This window comes from Thalassophryne amazonica, chromosome 20 (genome assembly GCF_902500255.1).
Source record: "Thalassophryne amazonica chromosome 20, fThaAma1.1, whole genome shotgun sequence".
NCBI classification, from domain to species: Eukaryota; Metazoa; Chordata; class Actinopteri; order Batrachoidiformes; family Batrachoididae; genus Thalassophryne; species Thalassophryne amazonica.
Genome location: NC_047122.1, coordinates 16,023,058 through 16,030,027, shown reverse-complemented (window position 1 = coordinate 16,030,027; position 6,970 = coordinate 16,023,058).

Genomic DNA, 6,970 nt, shown 5'->3' with positions numbered 1-6,970 from the left:
TTATTTTATTAATTTGAATACATTTAGCACTAATTATTAGAGCACAAAACTGATTTGGTAAGATCATTGACCCTTGACCTCCTTACACGGGTGAATCCAGCCATGAGAAAGGGTATTTAATGTTTCTCCTCTGTGCATCTCTTCTAATGAGTGGCAACATAGGAGCCTCTAAACAACTCTCAAATGACCTGAAAACAAAGAATGTTCAACATCATGGTTTAGGGGAAGGATACAAAAAGCTATGTCAGAGATGTCAGCTGTCAGTTTCCACTGTGAGGAACATAGTGAGGAAATGGAAGACCGCAGGCACAGTACTAGTTAAGGCCCGAAGTGGCAGTCCAAGAAAAATTTCAGATAAGCTGACGCGAAGGATGGTGAGAACAGTCATAGTCAACTGACCTGCTCCAAAGTCCTACAACATGATCTTGCTGCAGATAGGGTCTCTGTGTATCGTTCAACTGTACAGTGCACTTTGCACAAAGAGATGCTATATTTTCTGTGTACACGCCACAAACAGAGTTGCTTGAGGTATGCTAAAGCACACTTGGACAAGCCAGCTTCATTTTGGAATAAGGTGCTGTGGACTGATGAACCTAAAATTTAGTTATTTGCACATAACAAGGGGCGGTATACATGACTGAAAAAGAACACAGCACTCCAAGAAAAACACTTGCTACCTACAGTAAAATTTGGAGGTGGTTCCATCATGCTGTATGGCTGTGTGGCCAGTGCAGGTACTGGGAATCTTGTTAAAGTTGAGGCTCACATGGATTCCAGTCAGTATCAGCAGATTCTTGAGAACAATGTTCATGAATCAGTGACAAAGTTGAAGTTGCACCGGGGCTGGATCTTTCAACAAGACAGCGGCCCTAAACACTGCTCAAAATCTACTAAGGCATTCATGCAGAGGAACAAGTACAATGTTCTGGAATGGCCATCTCAGTCCCCATATGAATATTATTGAAAATCTGTGGTGTAATTTTAAGTGGGCTGCCCATGCTCAGAAACCAACAACCCTGAGATGTTTTGTAAAGAAGAATTGTCCAAAATACCTTCAACCAGAATCCAGACTCTCATTGGAAACTATAGGAAGTGTTATTTCTGCAAAAGATAAATATTGATGTATTTTTTCTGTTGGGGTTTCCAAATTTATGCACCTGCCTAATTTTGTTTAAAGAATTATTGCACACTTTCTGTAAATATTATAAACTTCATTTCACTTCTCAAAGATCACTGTGTTTGTCTGCTGTATGATATATTTAACTAGAAATTACTGATCCAAACAACCAGCAATTTATAAAGGAAAATCATGGAAATCTTGGATTGGGTGGCGGTCGAGGATTTGAGATTGAGTGCTAAAGAAAAATCATTATTATTAATTTATATCTACTTCATTAGTGCAAGGAAATTGAAAATAAGTACTTGGAGGATTTGAGTGTTCTGAGTGCAGGATTGGGTGGCGGTCGAGGGCGGGTGGCCCGGCGGCCCGGTCCGTGCTCACACAGCCCCTGGCTGTTGGGACGTGGAATGTCACCTCGCTGGGAGGGAAGGAGCCTGAGCTTGTGCGGGAGGTTGAGAGATACCGACTAGAGATAGTCGGGCTCACCTCCACGCACAGCTTGGGCTCTGGTACCCAACTCCTGGAGAAGGGGTGGACGCTCCACTTTTCTGGCATTGCCCACGGGGAGAGGCGGAGAGCTGGGGTCGCATTGCCTATTGCTCCACAGCTCAGTCGCCATGTGTTGGAGTTCACTCTGGTGAACGAGAGGGTCATGTCCCTACGCCTTCAGGTCAGGGACAGGTCTCTCACTGTTGTCTCGGCCTACGGGCCGAGCGGCAGTGCAGAGTACCCAACCTTCTTGGAGTCCCTGGGAGGGGTACTAGATAGCGCTCCAACTGGGGACTCCATTGTTCTCCTGGGGGATTTCAATGCCCACGTGGGCAACGACAGTGAGACCTGGAGGGGGGTGATCGGGAAGCATGGCCTCCCCAATCTGAACCCGAGTGGTGTTCAGTTGTTGGACTTCTGTGCTAGTCACAGTTTGTCCATCACGAACACCATGTTCGAGCACAAGGGTGTCCATAAGTGCACGTGGCACCAGGACACCCTGAGCCGGAGGTCGATGATCGACTTTGTAGTTGTATCATCTGACCTTCGGCCATGTGTCTTGGACACTCGAGTGAAGAGAGGGGCTGAGCTGTCGACCGATCACCACCTGGTGGTGAGTTGGATCCGCTGGGAAGGGAGGAAGCCGGTCAGACCTGGCAGGCCCAAACGTATCGTGAGGGTCTGCTGGGAACGACTGGCAGAACCCTCTGTCAGTGAGGTCTTCAACTCCCACCTCCAGGAGAGCTTCTCCCAGATCCCGGGGGAGGTTGGAGACATGGAGTCTGAGTGGACCATGTTCTCCACCTCCATTGTCGATGCGGCCGCTCGTAGTTGTGGTCACAAGGTCTCTGGTGCCTGTCGCGGCGGCAATCCCCGAACCCAGTGGTGGACGCCGGAAGTAAGGGATGCCGTCAAGCTGAAGAAGGAGTCCTACTTGTCCTTGTTGGTAGGTGGGACCCCGGAGGCAGCTGACAGGTACCGGCAGGCCAAGTGTGTTGCAGCCCGTGCGGTCACAGAGGCAAAAACTTGGGTATTGGGAGGAGTTCGGGGAGACCATGGAGGAGGACTATCGGTCGGCCTCGAAGAAATTCTGACAAACCCTCCGAGGCCTCAGGAGGCAGAAGCAGCTCTCCACCGGCACTGTCTATGGTGCGGGTGGGGAGCTGTTGACCCTGACTGGGGATGTTGTCGGGCGGTGAAGGAATACTTCGAGGATCTCCTCAATCCCATCGTCACGTCTTCCGAAGAGGAAGCAGAGACTGGGGACTCAGAGGCAGACTCATCCATTACCCAGGCCAAAGTCACCGAGGTGGTTAGAAAGCTCCTCGGTGGCAAGGCTCCTGGTGTGGATGAAATCCGTTCTGAGTACCTTAAGTCTCTGGATGTTGTGGGACTGTCTTGGCTGACACGCCTCTGCATCATCGCATGGCGGTCGGGCACAGTGCCTCTGGATTGGCACACCGGGGTGGTGGTCCCTCTGTTTAAGAAGGGGGACCGGAGGGTGTGTTCCAACTACAGGAGGATCACACTCCTCAGCCTCCCCGGTAAGGTCTATTCCAGAGTACTGGAGAGGAGAATTCGACCGATAGTCGAACCTCAGATTCAGGAGGAGCAGTGTGGTTTTCGTCCTGGTCACGGCACAATGGACCAGCTCTACACGCTCCATCGGGTGCTCGAGGGTTCACTGGAGTTCGCCCAACCAATCCACATGTGCTTTGTGGATCTGGAGAAGGCGTTCGACCGTGTCCCTCGGGGCACCCTATGGGGGGTGCTCTGGGAGTCCGGGGTCCTTTGCTAAGGGCTATCCGGTCCCTGTACGACCGCAGCAGGAGCTTGGTTCGCATTGCCGGTAGTAAGTCAAACCTGTTTCCGGTGCACGTTGGCCTCCGCCAGGGCTGCCCTTTGTCACCGGTTCTGTTCATTATCTTTATGGACAGAATTTCTAGGCGCAGCCAGGGTGTAGAGGGGGTCTGGTTTAGGAACCACAGAATCTTGTCTCTGCTGTTTGCGGACGATGTGGTTCTGTTGGCTTCGTCAAATCAGGACCTTCAGCGTGCACTAGGGTGGTTTGCAGCCGAGTGTGAAGCGTCCAAGATGAAAGTCAGCACCTCCAAATCCGAGGCCATGGTTCTCGACCAGAAAAAGGTGCTTTGCCCTCTACAGGTCGGTGGAATGTCCTTGCCTCAAGTGGAGGAGTTTAAGTATCTCGGGGTCTTGTTCACGAGTGAGGGACGGATGGAGCGTGAGATCGATAGACGGATCGGTGCAGCGTCTGCAGTGATGCGGTTGCTGTATCAGACCGTCGTGGTGAAGAGAGAGCTGAGTAGGGGGGCAAAGCTCTCGATTTACCGATTTATCTACGTTCCGATCCTCACCTATGGTCATGAGATTTGGCTCATGACCGAAAGAACGAGATCGCAAGTACAAGCAGCCGAGATGAGTGTCCTCCGCAGGGTGGCTGGGCGCTCTCTTAGAGATAGGGTGAGGAGCTCAGTCACTCGGGAGGAGCTCGGAGTCGAGCCGCTGCTCCTCCACGTCGAAAGGAGCCAGTTGAGGTGGCTCGGGCATCTTTTCTAGATGCCCCCTGGACGCCTCACTGGAGAGGTGTTCCGGGCACGTCCCCTTGGAAGGAGGCCCCGGGGAAGACCCAGGACACGCTGGAGGGACTACGTCTCTCGGCTGGCTTGGGAACACCTTGGGGTTCCCCTGGAGGAGCTGGGGGAGGTGTGTGTGGATCAGGAGGTCTGGGCGGCTTTGCTTGAGCTGCTGACCCCGCGAACCCGACTCCGGATAAAGACGTAGAAAATGGATGGATGGATGGAAATCTTCAAGGGTGCCCAAACATTTACATCCATCCATCCATCCATCCATCCATTTTCTTCCGCTTCATCTGAGGTCGGGTCGCAGGGGCAACAGCTCAAGCAAAGCTGCCCAGACCTCCCGATCCACACACACCTCCCCCAGCTCCTCCAGGGTAACCTATAACAATTGCTCATTTGTGGAAACAAGCACCAAAATTGGCAGACATACTCCTTAGATATTACTCTTTTGTAAAAGCACGTTAGCCACCTAAATTTTCATTAGGCAGCCAGGGAAGGGTCAATTAAAGAATTACACAGGGGTCAAAATTTTAAAATGCTCTAATTATATTGATAACTATGCCATATTACAGGTCTGATCACAAAGGCCCCCAAAAGGTATAGTTTGAACTATCTATGACTGAATGTTATCGAGTTATGGGGTTACAAAACAGCAAGAATGATGGGTCAAAAGTTAAAGTTGCTATAATTATGGTAAAAACTGATGCAAATTATTGGTTGAGTTAATAGGGTTCTAAAAAGGAATAGTTTGCACCATGGGTCATGCTTAGTTATCAAGTTATAGGTTAACATATGTCACATGTCATAGAATCTGTTGGGAAAGTGTCGTGACACGGACCCACAACAGGGGGCGTAAATGAACGGACAATGATAGAGTAAAAAATGAACACTTTTACTGTTGTGAATGAGCACAACCACAATACAACAGATTACAGAATGTAAGACAATAGTCAATCACAAAGGTGACGTGTGGGCAGGCTCGAGTAGAAGACGTCTGTCCTGAGAAGAACCGGAACCACACGATTTCCTCTGCCACTGAACCTGGAGAATACTGGAGCCGCCAAGTCCCGAGTCCCCAGGTGGCCACCATCTCCGTGCGTCGGATCTGGTACTGCTGGCGAGGAGCAGAAACAATCAAAGGTGGGTGTGTGCACACCCAGTAATAACAAATGGTGGGAATTCCACCTCCACCTCTCATCCACACGTGCAGCTCCTGTCACAAAGCACTTATCTGGCGGGGTGTGAAGCGAAGCTGTCGGTCACGCCAATCTCCAGACAATGCACTCCACAGGAAAAACAGCTGCAAAAATGAGTTCAGACTAAACACAGTTAGTTACACGGCTGAGAATATTACCTCTACTGGTAGATGATATCTCGGCAACGAGGTGGAGATGAAGTCCGGTTTTTATGGAGGAGAATGATGAAGTGTAGATGGGTGACAGCTGTCATGAGATGATGAGTAACAGCTGTCACCCCCGGCTGTGTCCGTGGCGGCAGCGCCCTCTCGAGCCTGAAGCCCGCACTCCAGGCAGGGCGCCATCTGGTGGTGGTGGGCCAGCAGTACCTCCTCTTCTGGCAGCTCACACAACAGGATCCAATGGACGTTGATCTTGTTTGACCTTTACTTTGGAGACCAAATATTCAACACAGTCAAAACTATTCCATTTATTAATCTCATGAGCACAACCAATAATTTGCACCACTTTTTTTTTAACCAAAATTGGAACAATTTTAACGTTTGACCCCTGTACAAACTGACATTGACCTTTGTCACCATTTTTGCTGTTTTTACCCCTTAACTCCATAATATTCAGTCACAGATAGTCCAAACTATACCTTTTTGGAATTTTTGTGAACAGGCATATAATGTGGTATAGTTTTAAATATGATTGGAGCATTTTTAAATTTTGACCCCTGTGTAATTCTTCAATTGACCCCTATCTGGCTGCCTATTGAAAATTAAGGTGGCTCGCGTGGTTATACAAAAGAGCAATGTCTAAGGAGTATTTATGCCAGATTTGGTGCTTGTTTCACCATTTGAAAAATTCCTCTGTAAATATTCTGTTATCTGCTTCAACTAGTGTGCATTAAAATGCAAACAACATATATAAATGTTCCTAAATTACACAATAGCTGTTAAGCACAGTGTGCATGTTTTTCATTTTGGGAGAAAACCCACAGACACAAGAACATTAAAAAAAAAAAATAATCAGCACAAAAATAACTATATGGTCACCCGCCGAGATTTGCCATTCTTTGGCGTCAGCAACTGGACAGATACATTAAGCCTTTGGATCTCCACTTAAACTGGTGTGTTACTATACAAGTTGAAATTGGTGCTAAAGAAAAATCATTATTATTAATTGATATCTACTTCATCAGCGCAAGGAAAATGAAAATAAGTACTTGGAGGATTTGAGTGTTCTGAGGGCATAAATTGAGGAATTTGATTGTACTGCTGTGGTATTGATAGGTGACTGGAATGCAAACCTGAAGGATCCAGACAATTCCTTATTTGCCAAGCATATGCTTAACTTCTGTGATGATCACAGAAGTTAAGCTAAGTGGTTGGCTCTCACTGCGGTATTGTATCACTTCCTGTTCCGGAGCACAGCAGTGTTTTTCTGTATCTGTTAGCTGTTTAATCTGCGCAGTTAGATTGATCTAGTTATCTAGATTACGATTTGTTTCCCAGTGTAATCTTTACGTGCCTTAACTAAAGCACTCCTTCTGCTGAATCACCTCTAAATTATTTACACAT